We start from the raw sequence: 23337 nt of genomic DNA, 5'->3' as shown, positions 1-23337 counted from the left end.
CCCCGTCTGCCTCCCGCCCTGGTCCCCCTGTCTGCCTGCCCAGCTACAACTTTGCCTCCCTGCCCTGGTCCCCAAAAACCGCCCTACCATGGTCCCCCTCTGCCTCTGGGCCCTGTTCCCTCTGTGCCTCCGGGCTCTGGTCTCCCTCTAAATCCTGGCCAATGGGTCTCTCTCCCTCCTGGCCCTGAGTCCCCTCTACTTCCCGTTCCTGGTACTAATATCTTCCAGCCCAAGTACCCCTCTGCCTCCTAGTCCTGGTCCCGCTCTGACACCCTACCCTGGTCCTGCCCCGGTTCTCGGCCCTGGCCCACCTCTGCGTCCAGGCCTTTGTTCCCCTCTGCCTTTCAGCCCTGGTCCCACTTTATTTTCTGGTCCTGGTCCCCCCTGACCTTCCAGCCCTGTTCCCCTTCTCCCTCCTGCCCTAGGTCCCCTCTATTTCCCTGCCTTGGTCCCCATCTTTTCCCCGGACCTGTCCCTCTCTGCCTTCCGGCCCAGGTCCCCATATGCCTGCCAGCCCTCGTCTCCCTCTCCCTCCTGGCCCTGGCCTTTCTCTCCATCACGGCCCTGGGTCCCCTCTACCTTCAGGCCCTGGCCCCCTGTTTCCAGATCCAAGTAACTCTCTACCCCCTGGCCCTCGTAACCTTCTGCCTCCTGGCCCTGGTCCCCCACGGCCTCTCGGCCCTGGTCCCCATCTGACTCTTGGCCCTGGTCCCCCTGTCCCCTGGGCCAGGTACTGCTCTGCCTCCCTGCCCTGGTAAACCTGTCTCCCAGCCCAGGTACCCCTCTGCCTCCTGGCCCGGGTCCTCCTCTACCTCCAAGCCCTGATCCCCATCTGCCTCCCGGCACCGGTCCCTCTGTGCCACCTGGTCCTGGTCTCCGTCTACCTTCAGGCCCTTGGGTCTCTCTCCATCCAGGCCCTGGGTACCCTCTACCTCACGGACCTGGTCTCCCGTCCCATGTACCTCTCTGCCTAACAGCCCCGGTCGCTATCTGCCTCCTGGCCAAGGTACGCATCTGCCTCCATAACCTGGTAGCCCTGCTTATCGGCCCAGAACCCCCTCTGCTTCCGGGCCCAGGAACCTCTCTTCCTCCTGGACCTGGCCCCCTTGCCCTCCCCGACCTGTCCCCGTCTGCCACCCGGCCCTGGTCCCTCTGTGCCTTACGGCCCTGGACACCCTGGACCTCCAGGCCCTCCTACCTCTCTATATACCGGCCCAGCTCCCCTCTACCTACCGGCCCTTGTCTCCCTGTCTCCCGGCCCAGGTTCCACACTGCCTCCTGGCCCCGGTCCCCCTCTGCCTCTCGGCTCTGGTCTCCCTGTATCACGGACCAGATACCCCTATGCCTCATGATCCCGGTCCCCCCTACTTTTTGGCCATGGTCCTGATGTACCTCTCGGCCCAGGTACACCTCTACCTGCTGGCCGTGGTCACCCTCTGCCTCCCGGTCCTGGTCCCCCTGTCTCCCGGCCCAGGTATCCCTCTGCACCCCGGCTCTGGTCTGCCTCTACCTCTCTGACCTGGTCGCCCCCGCCTCTCGTCACTCGTTCCACTCTGTTTCTCAGCCATGGTCCCCCTTTCTCCATTCCCAGGTAGCCCTCTGCCTCCCAGGCATGGTCCCCCTGTCTCCCGGCCCAGATACTCCTCTGCCTCCTGGCCCTGATCCCCCTCTGCCTCCCCACCCTGATCCCCGTCTGCATCCCGGCCGTGGTCTCCCTCAACCTCCAGGCCCTGGTCCCTCTCTCCATCACGGCCCTGGGTCACCTCTTCCTCCAGGCCCTATTCCCGTTTCCCGGGCCAGATACCCCCCCGCCTCCAGGCCCTGGTCCCCCTGGACATCCCAGGTCTGGACCCCTCTGCCTCCCTGCCCTTGTCGCCCCCTCTTTTCCGCCCTCGTCCCCCTTTGTCTCCCGACCCTGGCTCCTCTGTCTCCTGACCCCGGTCACCCTCTGCCTCCCGGCCCTGGTCACTCATCTCCCGGTCCAGGAATCCCTCTGACTTCTGGAGCTGGTCCTCCTCTGCCTCCAGCCCCGGTTCCCACTCTCCATCCCGAGCATATACATCCCAGCCCTGCTGCCCGGCTCCTGGCCTATCATGGCTCTGCTTCCTGGACGTCGGCCCCGTCTCCTGGCCAGGTACTCTTCTGCCTCCCGGACCTGGTCCCTGTGCATCCTGGACTTGGTCTCCTACCTCCAGGCCCTTGGGTCTCTCTCCTCCCGGCCCTTGGTTCCCTCTACCTCCGGGCCCTGGTCCAACTGTCTCCCACCCCAGGTACCCCAGTACTTCCCAACCCTGGTACCCCTCTGCCTCCTTATCCTTGTCCCCTTCTACCTCGCATTCCTGGGCCCCCTCTGCCTGCCCTGGTCCTCCCTGGTTCTCGGACCTGGTTACCCTCTGCTTCTGGACCTGATCCCCCTCTGCGTCCCGGCCCAGGCACCCAGCTGCACCCTGGCTCTTTTCCCCCTCTGCATCCCGGCCCTGATCCCTCTGTCTCCCGGCCCAGGTACACCCTCTTCCCCGGGGCCCTGATCCCCCTCTGCCTCCACATCCTGGTCCCCCTCTGTCTCCCTGCCCTGGTCCCCCTCTTCCTCCCTATCCTGGTTCCCCCCACCTCTCGGCCCTAGTCTCACTGCCTCCCGGCCCACTTTCCTCTGTGCCTTCCTGCCCTGGTCGCGCTATGCCTCCCGGCCTGAATCTCCATCTACGTCCAGGCCCTTGGGTCTCTCTCCGTCCCGTGCCTTGGCGCCCTTTACCTCCAGGCCCTGGTCCCCTTGCCTCCTGGACCAGGTACCCCTCGGCCTCCCAGTCCAGATACCCTTCTGCCTCCTGGCCCTGGTCACCTTCTGCCACCCTGCCAGGGTCCCCCTCTGCCTCTGTGGCCTGGTCCCTCTGTGCTACCCGGCACTGTTATCCCTCTAACTCCAAGCCCTGGTCTTTCTCTACGTCGTGGCCCTGGGTCCCCTCTACCTGCCCTCTCTGGTCGCCCCCCCCCCCCTTTGCCTCTCAGTCCCCCTTTGCCTCTCAGGCCTGGTCCCACTTTACTTTCTGGCCTTGGTCCCCCCAGACCTTCCGGCCCCGGTCCCCCTCTCCCTCTGGCTCTATTTACCCTCTACCTCTTTGCATTGGTCAACAGCTTCTGCCAGGACATGGTCCCTCGCTGCCTACTGGCATTGTGCCGTGGTTCTTTCCAGCACTTGTCGCCTTGTAACTCCCGGCCCTGGCCCCCCTCTGCCTCCGGCCCCTGGTCCCCCTGTGACTGCCAGCCCTCTTCTCACTCTACCTCCTGGCCTTCGCCCTTCTCTCCCTCCCGGGACTGGTCCCCTGTCGCTGGACTCAGGTACTGTTCTGCCTCCTGGCCCTGGTCCCACTCTGCCGGCTTGCCCTGGACCCCTCGGCCTCCACGCCCTAGTCACACTCTGTCTCCCGGCCCTGGTCCCTCCCTGTCTCTCCGCCATGGTCTTCCTCTACCTCCAGGCCCTAGTCATTCATCTCCCAGCCTCCCTACCCTTGTCCCCATGTCTCCCGGCCCAGGTACCCCTATGCCTCCTGGCCCTGGTCCCCCTTTGCCGCCTTGCCCTGGTCCCCTTCTGCCTCTCCTCCCTGGTAGCCCCCGGCCTCTAGGCCTTGATCCCCCTCTGACTCTTGGCCTTGGTCCCCTTCTCCCCCGGCCCAGGTACCCTCTGCCTCCTTGCCCTGGTCTACCTTTCTCCAGCCCAGGTACCCCTCTACCTCCCTGCCCTGGTCCACCTGTCACCGGCAAAGGTATCCCTCTAACGCCTGGACTTTGTCCTCTGTCTCCAGGCCCTGATCACTGCCTCCCGGCCCTGGTCCCACAGTACCTACCAGCCTTAGCCTCCCTATACCTCCTGGCCCTGGCCCTTCTGTCTGTCCCGGCCCTGGGTCCCCTCTACCTCCAGGCCTTGGTACCCATGTTTCTGGACCCAAATAACACTCACCCTCCTGGCCCTGGTCCCCCTCTGCCTTCCCAGCCCTGTTCCCCCCCTCCCTTTCGGCCCTGGTCTCACTCTACCTCCAGGCCCTGGTAACTCTCATTCCTGGCCCTGAGTCCCCTCTACCTCCTGGCCCTGGCCCCCTCTCCCCCGAGCCAAGTACCGCTCTGCCGCCTCCCAGCACTCGTTCCCTTCTGCCTTTCAGCCCTGGTCCCACTCTCCTTTCTGTCCCGGGTACCCCACAAGCTTCCGGCCCTGGTCCCCTTCTCCGTCCAGCCCAAGGTACCCCCTACCTCACTGCCTTGGTCTCTATCTTCCACCCGGACGTGATCCCTCTCTGCTTACCCGCTGGGTGCCACAGGTCTTCCCAGCCTCGTCAACTTGTACCTCTCGGCCCTGGGTCCCCTCTACTTCCCGGCTCTGGTCCCCTCTCTCCGCACCCAGGTAGCCCTCTGCCTCTTAGCCTTGATTCCCTTCTGACTCTCCGCCATGGGCCACATCTACCTCTCGGCCCTGGTGCCCCCCTGCCTCTCAACCCTGATCCCCCTCTGACTCTTGGCCCTGGTTCCCTTGTCTCCCGGCCCAGGGACTCCTCTGTCTCCCGGATCTAGTCCACCGGGCTCCCAGCCTAGATACCCCTCTGCCTCATGACCCTGGTCCTCCTCTGCCTCCAGGCCCTAATCGCACTCGACCTCCAGGCCCTGGTCCCTCTGTGCCTCCTGGACCTGGATCCTCTGTGCCTCGTGGCCCTGGTCTTCCTCAACATTCAGGCGCTTGGGTCTCTCTCCAGCCCAGGCCGGGATCCCCTCTACCTCCCAGCCCTGGTCCCCCTGTCTCCCAGCCCAGATACCTCTCTAACACCCAACCCTGGTCCCCGGGTCTCCTGGCCCAGGTACCCCTCTGCCTCCTGGCCCTGGTCCCCCTCTGCCTCCCAGCCCTGGTCCCCATCTGACTCCCAGCCCTGGTTCGCCTCTGCCTGCATATCCCGGATCCCCCTACTTATCGGCCCCGATCCCCCTCTGCCTCCCGGCCCTGGACCCCGTCTCTTGGGCCAGGTAACCCTCGGCATCTTGGACAAGCTACGCCTCTGCCTCCTGGACCTGGTAACACTCTGCCTCCCGTCCTTGGTCACCTTCTTCCTCCTGACCCTGGTCCCCCTCTACCTCCTGGCCCTGGTGGCCCTCTACCTCCTGGCCCTGGTCCCCCTCTGCCTCCTGGCCCTAGTCCCTCTGTACCTCCCAGCCCTAGTCTCCTATTCTCCTATCACCTTGGGTGTCCTTTACCCGTCCTGGCCCTGGGTCCACTCCACATCCCGGGCAAGGTACCACTCTACATTCTGGCCATGATCCCCCTGTTTCCTGACCCAGGACCCCTCTGTCTCCCAGTCCTGGTCCCCCTCTGCGTCCCTGCCCCGGTCCCTCCCGCCTCTCAGACCTGATCCCCCTCTTCCTCCCAGCCCTGAACTCCGTCTCCCAGCCCAGGTACCCCTCTGCCTCCGGGCTCGGGTTCCCCTCTGCGTCTCGGTCCTCGTACCGCTCTGCACCTCGGATGTAGTCCCCGACTACCTCCTGGCCCTGGTCCCCCTCTGCCTCCCAGCCCTTGTCCCTCTGTGCCTCCCCGCCCTGGTCTCCCTCTACCTTCAGGCCCTTGGCCCTCTCTCTTTCCCAGCCCTGGTTCCCCTCTACCAACCAGCCCTGGTCCCCATGACTTCCGTTCCAGAGTACCCCACTACCTCCCAGCCCTAGTCCTTTGGTTTCCTGGTCCAGATACCCCTCTGCTTTCAAGCCGTCGGTCCCCTCTACCTCCCAAGCCAGGTCCCCCCCCTACCTCCCAGTCCTGGTCCCCCACTGCCTCCCGGCACTGGTACCTCCCTCCTCTCAGCCCTAGTTCCCGTCTGCCTCCCAGCCCAGGTGCCCCTCTGCCTCCCGGCCCTGGTCCTCCAAAGAGGCACAGTCCCGGTATCCCTTTGCCTCTCAGCCATGATCCTCCTCTGCCTATCGGCCCTGGTCACTCTGTCCCCAGGCACAGTTACCTCTCTGCCTCCTTTCCTTGATCCCCCTGTCTCCCGGTCCAGGTAACCCTCTGCCTACTGGTCATGGTCCCCTCCTGTCGCGTTGCCCTTGACCACCTCTGCCTCCCGGACCTGGTCTCCTTCTACCTCCAGGCACTGGTCCTGTCTCCTGGGTCTCTCTCCGTCCTGGACCAGGGTCCCCTCCACCTCCCGGCCTTGGTCGCCCTATGCCTCCCTGCCCTAGTCTGCACCGCCTCTCAGCCCTGGTCTCCCACTATCTCCCTGACCAGGTCCCCGTCTCCTGGCCAAGGTACCCCTCTGCCACCCTTTTCTGGTCCCTCTGTGTCATGGTCCTGGTACCACTATGCCACCCTGCCCAGGTCCCCCTCTACCTCCCGACCCTGGTTCCTTTGTCTCCGGGTCGAGGTACCCTTCGGCCTCCCTGCCCCGGTCCACCTGTCTCCTGGCCCAGGTAACCCTTTGCCTCCTGGCCCTGGTCCCCCTCTGCCTCCAGGACTTAGTCACCCACTTTCTCTCGGCCCTAATCCCCCATATCCCGACCCACGTAACCCTCTGACTCCTTGCCCTGGTCACCTTCTGCCGCATTGTCCTGGTCCACCTCTGCCTCTCGGCCCTGGTAGCTCTGTGCCTCCCTGCCCTGGTCTCCTTCAAACTCCAGGCTCTTGGGTCTCTCTCCATCCTGCCCTGGGCCCTCTTTACATCCCAGCCCTGGTGCAACTATGCCTCCCTGCCCCAGTCCAACCCGCCTCTCAGCCCTGGTCCCCCACTACCTCCTGGCCCTGGTCCCCCATCTCCTATTCAATGTACCCCTCTGCCTCACTGTTCAGTTCTCTCTGTGTCATGGCCCAGGTACCCCACTGCATCCTGGCCCTGGTGCCCCTCTGCCGCCCTGCCCTGGTCCCCCTCTGACTCTCAGTCCTGGACCCTCTGTGCCTCCAGACCCTGGTCTCCTTCTTCTTCCAGGCTTTGGGTCTCTCTCCTCCCAGGCCGTGGCTCCCCTCTACCTCCATGCCCTGGTCGCGTTGTCTCGTGGCCCGGGGACCATTCAACCTCCTTGCTCTGATCACCCTCTGCTGCTCTTTCTGATCCACCTCAGCCTCCCGGCTCTGGTCCCTCTGTGCCGCCCTTTTCTGGTCTCCCTCTACCTCCAGGCCTCCATGGGTCTCTCTCCATTCCGGCCCTGGTTCCCCTCTATCTGCAGCCCTGGTCAGCCTGTCCTCCGACCCATGGATACCTCTACCTCCCTGCTCTGGTCAACCTCTGCCTCCCTGCCCTGGATCCCAGCCGAGTCTCAGTCTTGGTTCTCCCTGCCTTTCGGGCCTGGTGCACCTGTCTCCTGGCCCAAGGTCCCCCTGTATCCCGGCCCAGGTACCCCTCTGCCTTCTGGTCCTGGTCCCCCTCTGCCTACCTGCCCTGGTCCACCTCAGACTCCAGGACCGTGTCCCCCTCTCCGTCTCAGCCCCGGGACTGATATACCACCCTACCATGCTGCCCATCTCCCGGCACTTGTCCCCCTCTGCCGCCCTGCCCCGGTGCCCCTCCCCCTCTCGGCCCTGGTCCCCCTCTGCCTCTTGGCCCTGGTACTCCTGTCTCCCGGCCCAGGGACCCCTGTGCTACCTTGACCTGGTCCTCCTCCCTCCCAGCCCAGGTACACCTCTGCCTCCCAGCCCTGGTCCCCCTCTGCCTCTCGGTCCTGGTCCACCATCTTTCGGGCCAGGTACCCCTCTTCTTTCTGGACCTGGTACCCCAGGCCTTCCTGCACTGGTCCCCGTCTGCCTCCCGGCCCAGGTACCCTTCTCGCTTCCGGCCCTGGTACCCCATCGACAGGCACAGGTACCCTTTTGCCTCCTGGCCCTGCTACCCCAGTGCCGCCCTGCCCTAGTCCCACTTCGGGTACCGATCCTGATCCCCCTCTCTCCCGGCCAAGGTACCCTTCTAAATCCTGGCCCTGGTCCCCCTTTGCCTCTCTGCCCTGGTTCCCCTCTTCCCCCAGCCCCTGGTCCACCGTTGCCTCCCAGCACTGGTCCCAGTCTTCCTCCCGGCCCTGGTCCCCCTCTGTCTCCGGCTCGTTATCCCCCTCTACTTCTCTGCCCTGATGCCCGTCTGCCTCCCGGCCCTGGTCCCCTTCTGCCTCCTGGCCCTCGTCTCCCTCTGCCTCCCGGCCCTTGAAGCTCTAGACCTCGCGGCCCTTATTCCCCTCTGCCTCGCTGTCCTGAACCTCCTCTTCCTCTCAGTACTTGTTACTTTCTGCCTCCCGGCCCTGATCCCCATCAGCCTCCTGCACCTGGTCCCCCTCTACCTACCTACCCTGGTCCCCATTTGCCACCCAGCCCTGTTCCCCTTCTCCCTCCGACCCTAGTTCGCCCTCTGCCTCTCTGCCCTGGTCCCCCCCTTCTTCTCGGCCCTGGTCCCCCTCTGCCTCCGGGCCCGTTTACCCCACTGCCTCCTGGCCCTGGTCCAGCACTGACACCCTGCCCTTTTCCCCTTCTAGCTCCTGCTCCTGGTCCTTCTGTGCCTCATGGTATTGGTATCTTTCTACCTCCAGCCCTTTGGGTCTTTCTCCAATCCGGCCCTGGGTCCCCTCTACCTTCAGGCCCTAGTCGCCGTCTCCCTGCCCGATACCCTTCTACCTTCTGGCGATGGTATCCTTCTGCCTCCCGGCCCTGGTTCCCCTCTACCTCCCCACCGTGGTCCCCCTCTGCCTCCCGGCCCTTGTCCCCCTCTGTCTTTCAGCACTGATTCCACTTTAATTTCTGGCACTGGTCCCATTCTCCTTCCGGCCCTAGGTCTATTCAACACCCCTGCCTTGGTTCCCATCTTCTACCCGGACCTGGTCGCCCTCTGACTACCTGCATTGGTGCCCCCATTACTCCCAGCCCTCGTTTCCTTGTACCTCTCAGCCCTGGTCCCCCCGTGTCTCCCGTCACTGGTCCCCTTGTACATGTCAGCCCTGGCCTCCCTCTTCCTCCAGACCCTGGCCCCTCTCTCTGTCCTGGCCCTGAATCCCCTCTATCTACAGGCCTATCTGCCCCTGTCTACAGTCCCACGTACTCCTCTGCCTCCGACCCTAGTCAACCGTCTCCCGTCCCCATCTGCCTCCAGGCCCTGGTCCCCCTCTGCCTCCCGATCCTGGTCCCTTTAATCAGTCAATCAATCAATCGTATTTATTGAGCGCTTACTGTGTGCAGAGCACTGTATCTCAAGCGCTTGGGAAGTACAAGTTGGCAACATATAGAGACGGTCCCTACACACAGGAACCGTGAGCTAGACTGTCTTCTACCTCACAGTCTAGAAGGGGGAGACAGATAACAAAACAAAACATATTAACAAAATAAAATAAATAGAATAGATATGTAGAAGTAAAATAAATCAATAAGTAGAGTAATAAATACGTACGAACATATATACATATATACAGGTGCTGTGGGGAAGGGAAGGAAGTAAGGCGAGGGGGATGGAGAGGGGGAGGAGGGGGAGAGGAAGGAGGGGCTCAGTCTGGGAAGGCCTCCTGGAGGAGGTGAGCCCTCAGTAGGGACTTGAAGGGAGGAAGAGAGCTAGCTTGGCGGATGTGGAGATGGAGGGCATTCCAGGCCAGGGGGATGACGTGGGCCGGGGGTCGACGGTGGGACAGGTGAGAACGAGGCACGGTGAGGAGATTAGCGGCAGAGGAGCGGAGGGTGCGGGCTGGGCTGTAGAAGGAGAGAAGGGAGATGAGGTAGGAGGGGGCGAGGTGATGGAGAGACTAGAAGCCGAGGCTGAGGAGTTTCTGGCTGATGCGTTGGTTGATTGGTAGCCACTGGAGAATTTTGAGGAGGGGTGTAACATGCCCAGAGCATTTCTGGACAAAGACAATTCGGTCAGCGGCGTGAAGTCTCACTTGAAGTAGGGAAAGAAAAGGGGATGGGAGATCGGAGAGGAGGCTGATACAGTAGTCCAGACGGTATAGGATGAGAGCTTGAACGAGGAGGGTAGCGGTTTGGATGGAGAGGAAAGGGCGGATCTTGGCAATGTTGCGGAGTTGAGACCGGCAGGTTTTGGTGACGGCTTGGATGTGAGGGGTGAACGAGAGAGCGGAGTCGAGGATGACACCAGGTTTGCGGGCTTGTGAGACGGGAAGGATGGTAGTGCCGTCAACAGCAATAGGAAAGTCAGGGAGAGGGCAGGGTTTGGGAGGGAAGACAAGGAGTTCAGTCTTGGACATGTTGAGATTTAGGTGGCGGGCAGACATCCAGCTGGAGATGTCTTGAAGGCAGGAGGAGATGCGAGCCTGGAGGGAGGTGGAGAGAGCAGGGGCAGAGATGTAGATTTGGGTGTCATCAGCGTAGAGATGATAGTTGAAGCCGTGGGAGCGAATGAGGTCACCAAGGGAGTAAGTGTAGATCGAGAACAGAAGGGGACCAAGAAGTGATCCTTGAGGAACCTCCACAGTAAGGGGAGGGGAGGGGGAGGAGGAGCCTGCAAAAGAGACTGAGAATGAACGACCGGAGAGAGAAGAGGAGAACCAGGAGAGGACGGAGTCAGTGAAGCCAAGGTTGGATAGCGTGTTGAGGAGAAGGGGGTGGTCCGCAGTGTCGAAGGCAGCTGAGAGGTTGAGGAGGATTAGGATAGAGTATGTGTCGTTGGATTTGGCAAGCAGGAGGTCATTGGTGACCTTTGAGAGGGCTGTTTCCGTGGAATGTAGGGGATAGAAGTCAGACGTTGGAGGGGGGGTCGAGGAGAGAGTTGGTGTTGAGGAATTCGAGGCAGCGTGTGTAGACGACTCGTTCAAGGACTTTGGAAAGGAATAGTAATAGGGCGATGGGGCGATAACTAGATGGTGAGGTGGGGTCAAGAGAGGGAATTTTTAGGATGGGAGAGACATGGGCATGTTTGAAGGCAGAGAGGAAGGAACCAGTGGAGTGAGCTGTTGAAGATGGAAGTTAAGGAGGGGAGAAGGGACGGAGCGAGAGATTTCATGAGATGAGAGGGAATGGGGTCAGAAGCACAGGTGGTCGGAGTAGCACTTGAGAGGAGGGAGGAGAGCTCCTCTGATGATGCTGCTGGGAAGGACGGGAGAGTAGCAGAGAGTGTTGAGAGCCGGGGGTTGGAGAAGTTGTGGGGGACTGACTTTGGGGAGGTCGGACCTGATGGATTTAATTTTATTAATGAAGTAGGAGGCCAGATCGTTGGGGGTGAGGGAAGGAGGAGGAGGAGGAACCGGGGGCCCGAGAAGGGAGTTGAATGTACGGAAGAGCTGACGGGGATGATTGACAAGGGTGTCAATAAGGGAGAAGAAATAGTTTTCTCTGGCATGCGAGAGGGCTGAGTTAAGGCAGGAAAGGATAAACTTGAATTGAACGTGGTTGGCATGGTGGTTAAGTCTCCTGGCCCTGGTCTACCTCTATATCCAGGCCAGTGGGTCTCTCTTCGTCCCGGCCATGTGTCCCCTGTACCTCTGGGCCTTGGTCCCCCTGTCTGCCAGCCCTGGTCTCCCTCTATCTCCAGTCCCTGGCCCCACTTTGCGTCCCGACCCCGAGACCCTCGATCTCCTGTGCTAGCTCCCCCTGTGTCCCGGCCCAAGTACCCCTTTGCCTCCCGGCACTGTTTCCCAGGTCTACAGGCCTTGGTCTCTCTCTGCCTCCAGGCCCTGGTCCCGTCTGCCTCCCGGCCCTTGTCCCCCAGTGCCTCCCTGCCCTTGCCCCCCTCCCCCGGATTCTTGGTCATGGTCACCCTTTGCCTTCCGACCCAGGTACCCTTCTGCCTCTTGGCCCTGGTCCCCCTCTGCTTCCCGGACCTGGTACCCCGTCTACTGGACCAGGTACCCCTCTGCCTCCTGGCACTGATACCACCCTACCTTCCCGCCCTTGTCCCCCTTGGCCTCCAGGCCCTGGTGACCCTCTGCCTCCCTGTCCTAGTCCCCCCCCGCCCCGTGCTTCCCGGCACAGGTCGTTCTGTGCCTTTTGGCCCTGGTCTCCTTCTACGTCCAGGCCTTTGCTTCTCTCTCCATCCCGGCCCTGGGTCACCTCTACCTCCAGGCCCTGGTCCCCCATCTCCCGGCCTAGTTACCCCTCTGCCTACTGAACCTGATCATCCTCTGCCACCCTGCCGTGGTCCCCTTCTATCTCCTGGCCCTGGTACCCCTCTACCTCCCGGCCCTGGTCCATCTCTGCCTCCCGAACATGGCCCCACATCTCCCTGCCCAGGTACCCCTCTGCCCCCCTGGCCCTTTTCCCCCCTCTGCCTCCTGCCCGTGGTCCCTTTAAGCCTACCGGCCCTGGCCTCCGTCTACCCCCAGGCCACTGGGTCTTTCTACGTCCCGGCGATGGGTCCCCTTTCCCTCCCGGCCCTGGTTCCCCTGTTCTGCCAGCCCTTGTTTCCCTCTACCTCCAGGCCCTGGCCCCTCTCTATGTCCTGGCCCTGGGACCCTTTACCTTTCGGCCTTGGTCCCCCCTGTATCCCAGCCCAGGTAATCCCCTGCTTCCCGGCCCCTAGTCCCCCTCTGACTCCATGCTCTTGTCACCTCCTCTTACCGGTTATGGTTCCCCTTTGCCTACCGTCCCTGGTAAACCTCTGCCTTCTGAACCTGGTGCCCCTCTGCCTCCCGGCCCTGATGCCCCGTCTACCGGCCCGGGTACCCGTCTGCCTCCTGGCCCTGGTCCTCCCCTACCTACTGGCCCTGGTCGCCATCTAACACCCTGCCCAGGAAGCCCTCAGCCTGCTGGCCCTGCTCCCCCGTCTACCGGCCCTGGTACGCCTCTGCCTCCTGGCCATGGTCCCCCGCTGCCGCCCTGCCCTGGTCTCCTTCTGCCTACCGATCCTGGGTTCCACCTGCTCCCCGGCCCTGATCCCCCAGTATCTCCTGGCCCAGGTATCCCTCTGTCTCCTGGCCCTGGTCCCCCTCTGCTTCCCTGCCCTTGTCCCCCACAATTTCTCGGCCCTGGTCCCCGACTTTCTCCCAGCCCTGTTCCCCCTCGTCCTCCCACCCCTGGTCCCCCGGCCAAGGTAACCTTCTGCCTCCTGGCCCTGGTCCCCATCTGCCTCCCTTGGGTCGATCTCCAACGCGGAGCTGTTTCCCCTTTACCTCCCGGCCCTGGTCCCCCGTCTGCCAGCCCAGGTACCCCTCTGCCTCCTGGACCTGGTCCGCCCTCACCACCCTGCTCTGGTCCCCCTCTGCTAATATGCCCTGGTACCCATCTGCCTCCCGGCCCTGGTACTCCATAGCCTCCCGTCCCTGGTCTCCCCCTGACTCCATGCCCTTTTCTCTCCCGATTCTCGACCCGGATACCTCTTTGCCTTCCGGCCATGGTAACCCTCTTCCTTCTGGCCCTAGTCCCTCACCCCCTGCCATCAGGCCCTTATCCTCCAATGTATTCCGGGCCTGGTCCCTCTGTGCTTCCAGGCCTTGGTTTCCTTATACCGTCAGGCCCTTGTGTGGGTCTCCATCCCGACCCTTGGTCCCCTCTCCCTCCCTGCCCTGGTCCCCTTGTCTCCAGGCCCAGGTACCCCTCTGCCTCCTGGCCCTGGTCCGCCTCCGCCACCCTGCCCTGGTCCCCCTCTGCCACTCAGCCCTGATCCCCCTCTGCCTCCCGGCCCTGGTCCCCCGTCTCCAGGCCCAGCTACCCCTAAGCTTCCAAGCCCTGGGTCCCCTCTTTATCCAGTCCTGGTCCCCCATTTTCTGGCCCAGGTACCCTTCTTAATCCTGGCCCTGGAACCCCTCTGCCTCTCTTCCCTAGTCCCTTTGAGCCGCCCAGCCCTGGAACCCCTCTGCCTCCCTGTCCTGGTCTCCCCCTACCCCCCCCCCCTCCTCTCGTCCCTTTATCCCCCTCTGACTTTCAGCCCTTGTTCCCCTTTCCTTCTGAGAAGCTGGGAGGGGGGGGGGTGATAAGCAGACGACCCTTGTCCCCGTTTCCTGACACTGGTCCCCCTCTGTCTCCTGGTCCTGGTCCCACTCTCCCTCCCTGCTCTGGTACACACCGCCTCTCGACCCTGGTCCCCCTCTGCCTCCTGGCCTTGGTCCGCCTGTTTCCCGGCGCTGGGGCCCCTCTGCCTCCTGGTCCTAATTACACTCTGCAACCCTGCTCTGGTCAACACTGCCTCTCAGCCCTGGTCCCTCAATGCCTCCCAGCCCAGGTACCCCTCCGCGTCCCGGCCCTGGACCCCTACCTCACGAACATGTTACCCCTCTGCCTCCTGGCCCTGGAAACTCTGTGCCTCCCTGCACTGGTCTCCATGTAGCTCCAGGCCCTTGCGTCTCTCTCCTTTCCGACCCTGGGTCCCGTCTAACTTCTATCACAGATCACCCTGTTTCCCAACAGTCAACCCTCTGCCTCCTGTCCCGGTTCCCCATCTGCGTCCTGGCCCTGGACCCCCCTGAATCCTTATCCTGGTCCCTCCTGCCTCTCGGCCCAGGTCCCACTCTGCCTCTTGGCCCTGGTCCCCCTGCCTCTAGGCCCAGATACCCCTCTGCCTCCAGGCATTGCTCAACCTGTCTCCCAGCCTAGGTACCTCTCTGCCCCCTGGCCTTGGTCCCCCACTGCCTCCATACCCTGGTCCCCATCTGCCTCCCAGCCCTGACCCCTTTGAGCTTCACATCCTAGGTCTCCCTCTACCTCCAGGCCATAGTTCCCCTCTACCTCCCGGCCCTGAACTCCCTCTACCTCCAGGCCCTGGCCCCTCTCTCTGGCCCGGCACTGGGAACCTCCCGGTCTAGGTCCCCCTATCTCCCAGCCTAGGTACCCCTCTGCCTCACAGCTCTGGTCACCCTATCTCCCGGCCAATGTACCCCTCTGCCTCCTGGCCCTGGTCCCCGTGTTCCTTTCCACCCTGATCCCTCTCTGCTTCCCGGCCCTGGCCAGCCTCTGCCCCTCTGTCCCGGTCGCCCCCGACCTCTAGGGCCGGGTTCCCCTCTGCTTCTCAGCCCTAGTCCCACTGTCACCCGGCACAGGTACCCCTCTGCCTCCTGGACCTCGATTCCCCTGCCACCCTTCCCTGGTACCCCTCTGCCTCACGTCCCTGGTTCCCTTGTGACTTCCAGCCCTAGTTCCTCTATACTTCCAAGAACAGAGCGGGGACAGGGGCAGGGGGAAAGAGGAACTCCTCGGCCTGCTGGCTTGGTCCCCGTTTCCCAGCCCTTGTCCTGCTCTGCATGCCTGCCGGCCCTGGTCCTCGTTTCCCAGGTCTGGTCCCCCTCTGCCTCCAGGCCCTGGTCCCCCTCTGCCTGCCGGCCCTGGTCCCCGTTTCCCAGCCCTGGTACCCCTCTGCCTCCTCGCCCCCGGTCCCACCTCTGCCTCCCCACCCTGGTCCTGCAGTCCCCTCGCCCAGGTACCCCTCTGCCTCCTGGTCCTGGTCCCTGTGTGCCACCAGGCCCTTGTCCAACCCACATCTTCGCCCTGGTTCCCCTCTGCCTCTTAACCCTGGTCCCCCATCTCCCAGAGCAGCAACCTCTCTGCATCCTTGCCCTGGTCCCCCCTGCCACCCTGCCCTGTTCACCATCTGCCTCCCGCCCCTGAGTCCACTGTGCCTGCCAGCCCTATGTCCCCCTTACTTCCAAGAAGCTTGGGGGACAAGGGCAGGGAGGCAGATACCCCTCTGCCTGCTGGCCCTGGTCCCCCTCTACCTCCAGGCCCAGATCCCCCTCTACCTCCCGACGCTGGTCACTTTTAGCCTCCCGGCCCTGGTCCACCTCTGCCTCCCGACCCCGGTCCCCCATCTCCTAACCCATGTACCCCCCTCTGCCCCCTGGCCCTGGTTTCCCCTCTGCTTCAAAGGCCCCGGTCCACTTATGCCTCCCTGAATTTGTTCCCCCCACTTCTTGGCCCGGGTCCCCCTTTGTCTTCTGGCCCAGGTACCCCTCTGAGCCCTGTACCTGTTCCCCCTCTGCCTTCTGGACAAGGTACCCTTCTGCCCCCAGGTCCTGTTCCCCCTCGGCCTTCCAGCTCAGGTAGCCTTCTGCCTCCTGGCCCTGGTACCCGTATCCCGGCCCAGGTACCCCTCTGTTTCCTGGCCCTGGTCACCCGTATCCCGGCCCAGGTACCCCTCTGCCTCCTTGCCGCAGTCCCCAACTGCCGCCCTTCTCTGGTCCCCCTCTGCCTCCCGGTCCTGGATCCCCTCAACTTCCTGGCCCTGGTTCCTCTGTCTCCTGGCCCAAGTACCCTTCTAAGCCCTGGCCCTGCTCCCCCTCTCCCTCCCGTCCTGGTCCCCCTCTGCATCCCGGCCCTTGTCCCCCTCTGCCTTCCTGCCTTGGTCCCTACAGCCTATCGTTCCTGGCCCCCTGTGACTTTTGGCTGTAGTTCCCCTGTACTCACGAGAAGCCAGGGGGGATGGGGATGGGGGCAAGGGCAGGGTGGCAGAGGTACCCCAGTGCCTGCTGGCCCTGATCCCCATTTCCCAATCCTGGTTCCCCTCTGCCTCTCAGCCCTGATTCCCCTCTGCCTCCCGACACTGGTCCCGTTTCCAGGCCCAGGTATCCCTATGCCTACAGGCCCTGGTGAGACAATTCCTCCCTGCCCTGGCCCCCCTCTACCTCCCAGCCCTGGGTCCAGCCATGACTTCCAGCCATGACTTCCAGCCCGGGGTCCAGCCATGACTTCCGGCCCTGATCCCTCTGCATCCTGACCCTACTCCCCGTGCCTCCTCACCCTGGTCCCCCTCTGCCTCCCGGCCCTGGTCCCCCCATCCCTCTCGGCCCTGGTCTCCCTCTGCCTCCCGGCCCTGGTCCGGCCAGGCCTCCCGGCCCTGGTCTCCCTCTGCCTCCCGGCCCTGGTCCCCCCATGCCTCCCGGCCCTGGTCTCCCTCTGCCTCCCGTCTCTGGTCCCCCCATGCCTCCCAGCCCTGGTCCCCCTCTGCCTCCCGGCTCTGGTCCCCCCATGCCTCCCGCACCTGGTCCCCCTCTGCCTCCCGGCCCTGGTCCCCTTCTGCTTGCCAACCCTGGCCGTCCTCTGCCTCTCTGACCTGGTCGCCCTCCACCTCTCGGCCCTGGTTCCCCTCTGCCTCTCAGCCCTAGTCCCACTGTCTCCCAGCACAAGTACCCCTCTTCCTCCCAACCCTGGTCCCCTGTCTACCAGCCCTGGTCCCCCTCTGTCTCCCGGCCATGGTTCCCCTCTGCCTCCCTGAACTTGTCGCCCCAGGTTTCGCGGCCCTGGTCCTCCGTCTACCGGCCCGGGTACCGCTCTACCTCCTGGCCCTGGCCCCTATCTGCCTCTCTGCCCACGTACCCCTCAGTCTGCTGGCCCATGTCCCCCTCTACCTCCTAGCCCTGGTCCCCTATTTACAAGCCTTGGTACCCCTCTGCCTCCCGGACCTGGGTTCTCCCTACCTCCAGGCCCTGGTCCCCCAGTCTCCCCGCAAGGTTAACCCATTGCCTCCTGGCCCTGGTCCCCCGTATCCTAGCACAGGAACCCCTGTGTCTCCCGGCCCTGATCTCCCTCTGCTCCCGGCCCTGGCCCCCCGTCTACCGGCCTGGGTACGCATCTGCCTGTTGGCCCTGGTCCCCATCTTCCTCCCTGCCCAGGTACCCCTCAGCCTGTTGGCCCTAGTCCCCCTCTACGTCATGGCCCTGGTACCACGCCTACAAGTCTTAGTACCCCTCTGCCTCCAGGACATGGTCCCCCCTCCCATCCTGCCCTGGTCCCCCTCTGCCTCCCGGACCTGGATTGCCTCTACATCCAGGCCCTTGTCCCCCAGTCTCCCCGCACAGGTAACTCTCTTCCTCCTGGCCCTGGTCGTCCGTATTCCGGCCCAGGTACCCCTCTGCCTCCTGTCCCTGGTCCACCTTTGCCTCCAGGCTCTGATACCCCTCTGCCTCCATGCCCTTGTTCCCCACCGCTTCTCGGCCTTGGTCCCCCTATGCCTTCCGGCCAAAGTACTCCTCTGCCTCCTGGCCCAGATCCCCCTCTTCTTCCCAGCCTTGGTCCCCCTTCTGGCTCCTGGCCCTGGTCCCGCACTGCCACCCTGCCCTGGTCCCCCTCTGCCTTCTGGCTCTGGGTCCCCTCGACCTCCTGGCCCAAGTCCCCCGTCTCCTGGCCCAGGTACCCTTCTAAATCCTGGCCCAGGTCCCCCTCTGCCTCCGTCCCTGGTTCCTGCCAGCCCTAGTTCCCCTTTAGTTCCAAGAAGCGGGGGGACAAGGGCAGGGAGGCAGAGGAACCCCCTATCTCCCGGCCCTGGTCCCCCACTTCCTCCTGGCCCTGGTACCCCTCTGCCTCCTAGCCCTGATTTCCCACCTCCAGTCCCTTGGGTCTCTCTCCGTTTTATTCCCGGGTCCTCTCTACCTCCCAGCCCAGGTCCCCTTGTCTCCAGACCCAGGTACCTCTCCGCCTCCATGCCCTGGTCCCCCTCTGCCTCCTGGCCCTGGTTTCCTACCTCCAGGCCCTTGGGACTCTCTCCGTTCAGATCCTGTGTCCTCTCTACCTCCCAGCCCAGGTCCCCCTGTCTCCAGACCCAGGTACCCCTCTGCCTCCTGGCCCTGGTCTCCCTCTACCTCTAGGTTCTGGTACCTCTGTGCCTCCTCGCCCTGATCCTTCTCTCTGTCCCGGCCCTGGGTCTGCTCTACCTCCCGGCCCTTGTCCACCGCTTTCCCTACACAGAATCCCCTCTGCCTCCCTGCCCTGGTCCTCCTCTGACTCCCGGCACTGGTCTCCTTCTACGGGCCTTGGTTCCCCTGTATCAAGAACAAGGTGCCCCTCTGCCTCCAGGCAGGGTCACCTTCTGCCTCCCGGTGCTGGTCCCCCTCGGCCTCCTGGACCTGGTCCCCCTCTGCCTCCGGGCCCTGGGCCCGTTCTGCCTCCCAGCTCTGGACTCCGTCTCCCAGTCCAGGTACCCCTCTGACTCCTGGCCCAGGTCCCCCTCTGTCCCCTGGCCCAGGTACCCCACTGCCTCCTGGCCCTGGTCCCGCTATGCCTCCCAGCGCAAGTACCCCTCTGACTCCCGGCCTTTGTCTCCCTGTATTCCAAACCAGGTACCCCTCTGCCTCCTCGCCCAGGTCCCTCTCCGCCTCTCGGCCCTGGTCTCCTTCTACCTCCAGGCCCTTGGGTCTCTCTGCGTCCCGGCGCTGGGTCCCCTCTACCTCTCAGCTCTGTTCCCCCTGTCCCCGGACCCAGGTAACCCTCTGCCTCCAGGCCCTGGTCCCCCTCTGCCTCCCAGCCCTGGACCCCAGTTTCCCGGCCCACACAACCCTCTGTCTACTGGACCTGGTCCCTTTCTGCCTACCTACACTGGTCCCCATCTGCCTTACATCCCTGGCCCTCCTTGGCATCCCGGGCCTTGTCCCCCTCTGACTTCCTGCCCTTGACCTCCTGCTTCTAGAACCTGGTCCCCCTTTGCCTACCGGCACAGGTACGGCTCTGCCTCCTGGCACTGGCCCACCCCTGCCACCCTGCCCTGGTCCCCCTCTGCCTCCTGGCCCTTGGTCACTCTGTGCTTCCCGGCCCTGGTCCCCCACGGCATACCGTTCTTGGTTTTCCTCAACCTCCAGGCCATTGATTGAGTCTCCGTCCCGATCCATGGTCCACTCTTCCTCCCGGCTCTGGTCCTCCTGTTTCCCCGCCAAGGTATCCCTTTGCCTCCTGGCCCTGGTCCCCATGTGTCTCCCGTCCCGAGTCTCCCTCTGCCTTCACGGCCCTGGTCCCCCTGTCTCCCGTCCCAGGCAGCCCTTTGCCTCCTAGCCCTGGCCCCGCTCAGCCTCCAGGCTCTGGTCACCGTCTGCATCCCTGCCCTTGTTTCCCCCGGTTCTCCGGCCTGGTCCCCCTTTGCCTGTCATCCCAGGTACACCTCTGCCTCCCGGCCCTGGTCCGCATCGGCGTCTATGACCAGGTCACCCCTTGTCTCTCGGCCCTGAACCCCCTCTGCTTCTCAGCCCTGGTCCTCCTGTCTCCTAACCCAGGTATCCATCTGCCTAATGGCCCTGATCCCCCTCTATCTCCCTGCCCTTGTCGTCCCGCATCTCGGTCCTGGTCCCCCTTTACCTCCCGGTCCTGGACCCCCTCTGCCTTCCGGCCCAGGTACCCCTCCACTACCTGGCCCTGGTCACCCTCTGCCTCCCTGCCCTGATCCCCGTCTGCCTCCCAGCCTTGATCCCTCTGTACCTCCCGGCCCTGGTCTCCTTCGACCTCCAGGCCCTGGTCCCCGTCTCATGGCCTAGGAACCAGTCTACGTCCTGACCCTGGTCCCCATATGCATTCCGGCCCTAGTCAACCTCTGTCTCTAAGCCCTGTTCCCCGTCTCCCGGCCCACGGACACTTCTGCCTCCCTGCCCTGGTCCCGCTGCCTCCCGGCCCAGGTACCTCTATGCCATCCTGCCCTAGTCCTCCGCGCTTCTCGACCTTGGTGAGCCTTTGCCTCCCGGCCCAGGTACCCCTCGGACTCCTGGACATGTTCCTCCCTGCCACCATGCCCGGGTCCCCCTCTGCCTCCCGGACCTGGTCCCTCTGTGTCTCCTGGTACCTCAGGGCCTCCGGCCTTGGTTTCCGTCTACCTCTAGGCCCTTGGGTGAGTCTTCTTCCGGGACCTGGGTCTCCTCTATCTCCCGGCCCGGGTCCCCCTATCTCCCGGCCTAGGTAAACCTCTTCCACCTGGCCCTGGTCCCCCCGCTGCCAAACCGCCCTGGTGCCCATCTGCCTTCCGGCCTTGACTCTCCTCAACTTCTCGGCCCTGGTCTCCCTTCCCCCAGCCTAGATACCCCTCTTCCTCCTGGCCCTCTGCCAACCCGCCCTAGTCGCCATAAAAATAATAATAATAATAATAATAATAATAATAGTAATAATAATAATAATAATAATAATAATAATAATGTCATTTAGTAAGCACTTACTATGTGCAAAGTACTGTACTAAGCTCTGGGGAGGTTACAAGGTGATCAGTTTGTCCCATGGTGGGGGCTCATAGTCTTGATCCCCATTTTACAGATGCGGTAACTGAGGCCCAGAGAAGTGAAATGCCTTGCCCAAAGTCACACAGCTGACAATTGGTGGAGCCGGGATTTGAACCCATGGCCTCTGACTCCAAAGCCCGAGCTCTTTCCACTGCGCCACGCTGATTCTCTCATCTGTCTCCCGGCCCTGGTTCCCCTCTGCCTCTAGGCCCTAGTACACCTGTCTCCCGGAATAGGTAACTCTCTGCCTCCCATTCCTGGTCCCTCTCTGCCTCCAGGCCCTAGTCTCCCTCGGCCTCTCGACCCTGGTCCCCTTCGGCCTCCCTGCCATTGTCGCCCTCACTTCTCCGCCATGGTCCCCCTTTGCCTCCCAGTCCAGGTACCCCTCTGTCCCCCAGCACTGCTCCGCCTCTGCGTCTATGACTTGGTCGCCCCCTGCCTCTCGGCCCTGGCCCCCCTCTGCTTCTCAGCCCTGGTCTTCCTGTCTTCAGGCCCTAGGTCTCCTCTAACTCCCAGCCCTGGTCCCCGTCTCCCCGTCGAAGTACCTCTCTTCCTCCTGGCCCTGGTCCCGATCTGCGTCCCGGCCCTGGTCCCCCTGTCTCCCGACCCAGGTACCCGTCTGCCTGACGGACCTAGTTTCCCTCGGTCTCCCTTCCCTTGTGGCCCCTGCTTCTCCGTCCTCTGGTCCACCTCTGACTCCAGGCCCGGTCCCCCTCTGCCTCCTTGCACTTGCCCCCGCCCCCGCGTCTTGGCCCTGGTTCCCCTTTGCCTTCTGACCCAAGTACCCCTCTGTGCCCTGGCCCTGTTCCCCCTCTGCATTCCGGCCCAGGTACCCCTCTGCCTCCTGGCCCTGATCCCCTTCTTCCTCCAGGCCCTAGTACCCATATCCCGGCCCAGGTACCCCTTTACTTCCTGGCTCTAGTCCCCAACTGCCCTATCCCCCCAGCCACCCCTGCCCTTGTGCACCTCTACCACCCGGCCCTGGGTCCCCTCAACATCCTGGCCCTGGTCCTTCTGTCTCCTGGCCCAGGTACCGTTCTCAATCCTGGCCCCGCTCCCCCTATGCCTTCCCGCCCTGGTCCCCCTCTGCATCCCGGCCCTTTGCCCCTCTGCCTCCCTGCCTTGTTCCCCTCTGCCTATCGTCCCTCGTCCCCCTCTGACTTTCAGCCGCAGTTCCCCTGTACTTACGAGAAGCGAGGGGGGGGGCAAGGGTAGGGAAGCAGAGGTACCCCTGTGCCTACTGGACCTGATGCCCGTTTCCGAACCCTGGTCCCCCTCTGCCTCCCGGCCCCGGTCCTCCTCTGCCTCCCAACCCTGGTCCCCCCCGTCTCCCGGCCCAAGTACCCCTCTGACTCGTGGCTCTGGTCCCCCTCTACCTCCAGGCTCTGATCCCTCTCTGCCTACAGACACTGGTCCCTTTGAGCCTCCCGGCCCTGATTTCCCTCTACTTCCAGGCCACTGGGTCTCTCTCCTTCCCGGCCAGAGGTCCCCTCTAATTCCTGGTCCAGGTCCCTCTGTTCTCCCAAACTCTGGTCTCCGTCTATCTCCAAGCCCTTTCCCCCTCTCTCGGTCCCGGCCCTGGGACCCTCTATCTCTCGGCTCAGGTCTCCCTGTCTCCCGGGCTAGGTACCGACTCTCCCTCCCGGCCCTGCTCCCACTGTGCCTCCCGGCCCTGGTCCCTTTCTGATTTCTGGCCCTGTTCGGCCTCTGCCTCTCTGACCAGGTCACCCCCGGCCTATCGGCCCTGGTTCCCTTCTGCTTCTCAGCCCCAGTCCCACTGTCTCCCAGCACAACTACCCTTCTGTTTCCAAGCCATGGTCGCACTATTTCCCGGCCCAGGTACCCCTCTGCCTCCGTTTCTGGTCTCCTGTCTAATGGACCTGGTGCCCCTCTGCCTCTCAGGCCAGGTCCCCCTTTCTTCCGGCCCAGGAACTCCTCTGCCTCCTGGCCCTGGTTCCCCTCTACGTCCTGGCCCTGGTCCACCATCTACAGGCCCGGATACCCCTCTGCCTCCCGGCCCAGGTTCCCCTTTGCCTCCCTGCCCAGGTCAATCAATCAATCAATCAATCATATTTATTGAGCGCTTACTATGTGCAGAGCACTGTACTAAGCACTTGGAAAGTACAAATTGGCAACATATAGATACAGTCCCTACCCAACATTGGGCTCACAGTCTAAAAGGCGGAGACAGAGAACAAAACCAAACATACTAACAAAATAAAATAAATAGAATAGATATGTACAAGTAAAATAAATAAATAAATGGAGTAATAAATATGTACAAGCATATATACATATATACAGGTGCTGTGGGGAAGGGAAGGAGGTAAAATGGGGAGGATGGAGGGGGGACGAAGGGGGAGAGGAAGGAAGGGTGCTCAGTCTGGGAAGGCCTCCTGGAGGACGTAAGATCTCAGTAGGGCCTTGAAGGGAGGAAGAGAGCTAGCTTGGCGGATGGGGCAGAGGGGAGGGCATTCCAGGCCCGGGAGATGACGTGGGCCGGGGGTCGATGGC

Source organism: Tachyglossus aculeatus (genome assembly GCF_015852505.1).
Source record: "Tachyglossus aculeatus isolate mTacAcu1 chromosome 12 unlocalized genomic scaffold, mTacAcu1.pri SUPER_6_unloc_4, whole genome shotgun sequence".
NCBI lineage: Eukaryota > Metazoa > Chordata > Mammalia > Monotremata > Tachyglossidae > Tachyglossus > Tachyglossus aculeatus.
This window is presented reverse-complemented; position numbering follows the sequence as displayed.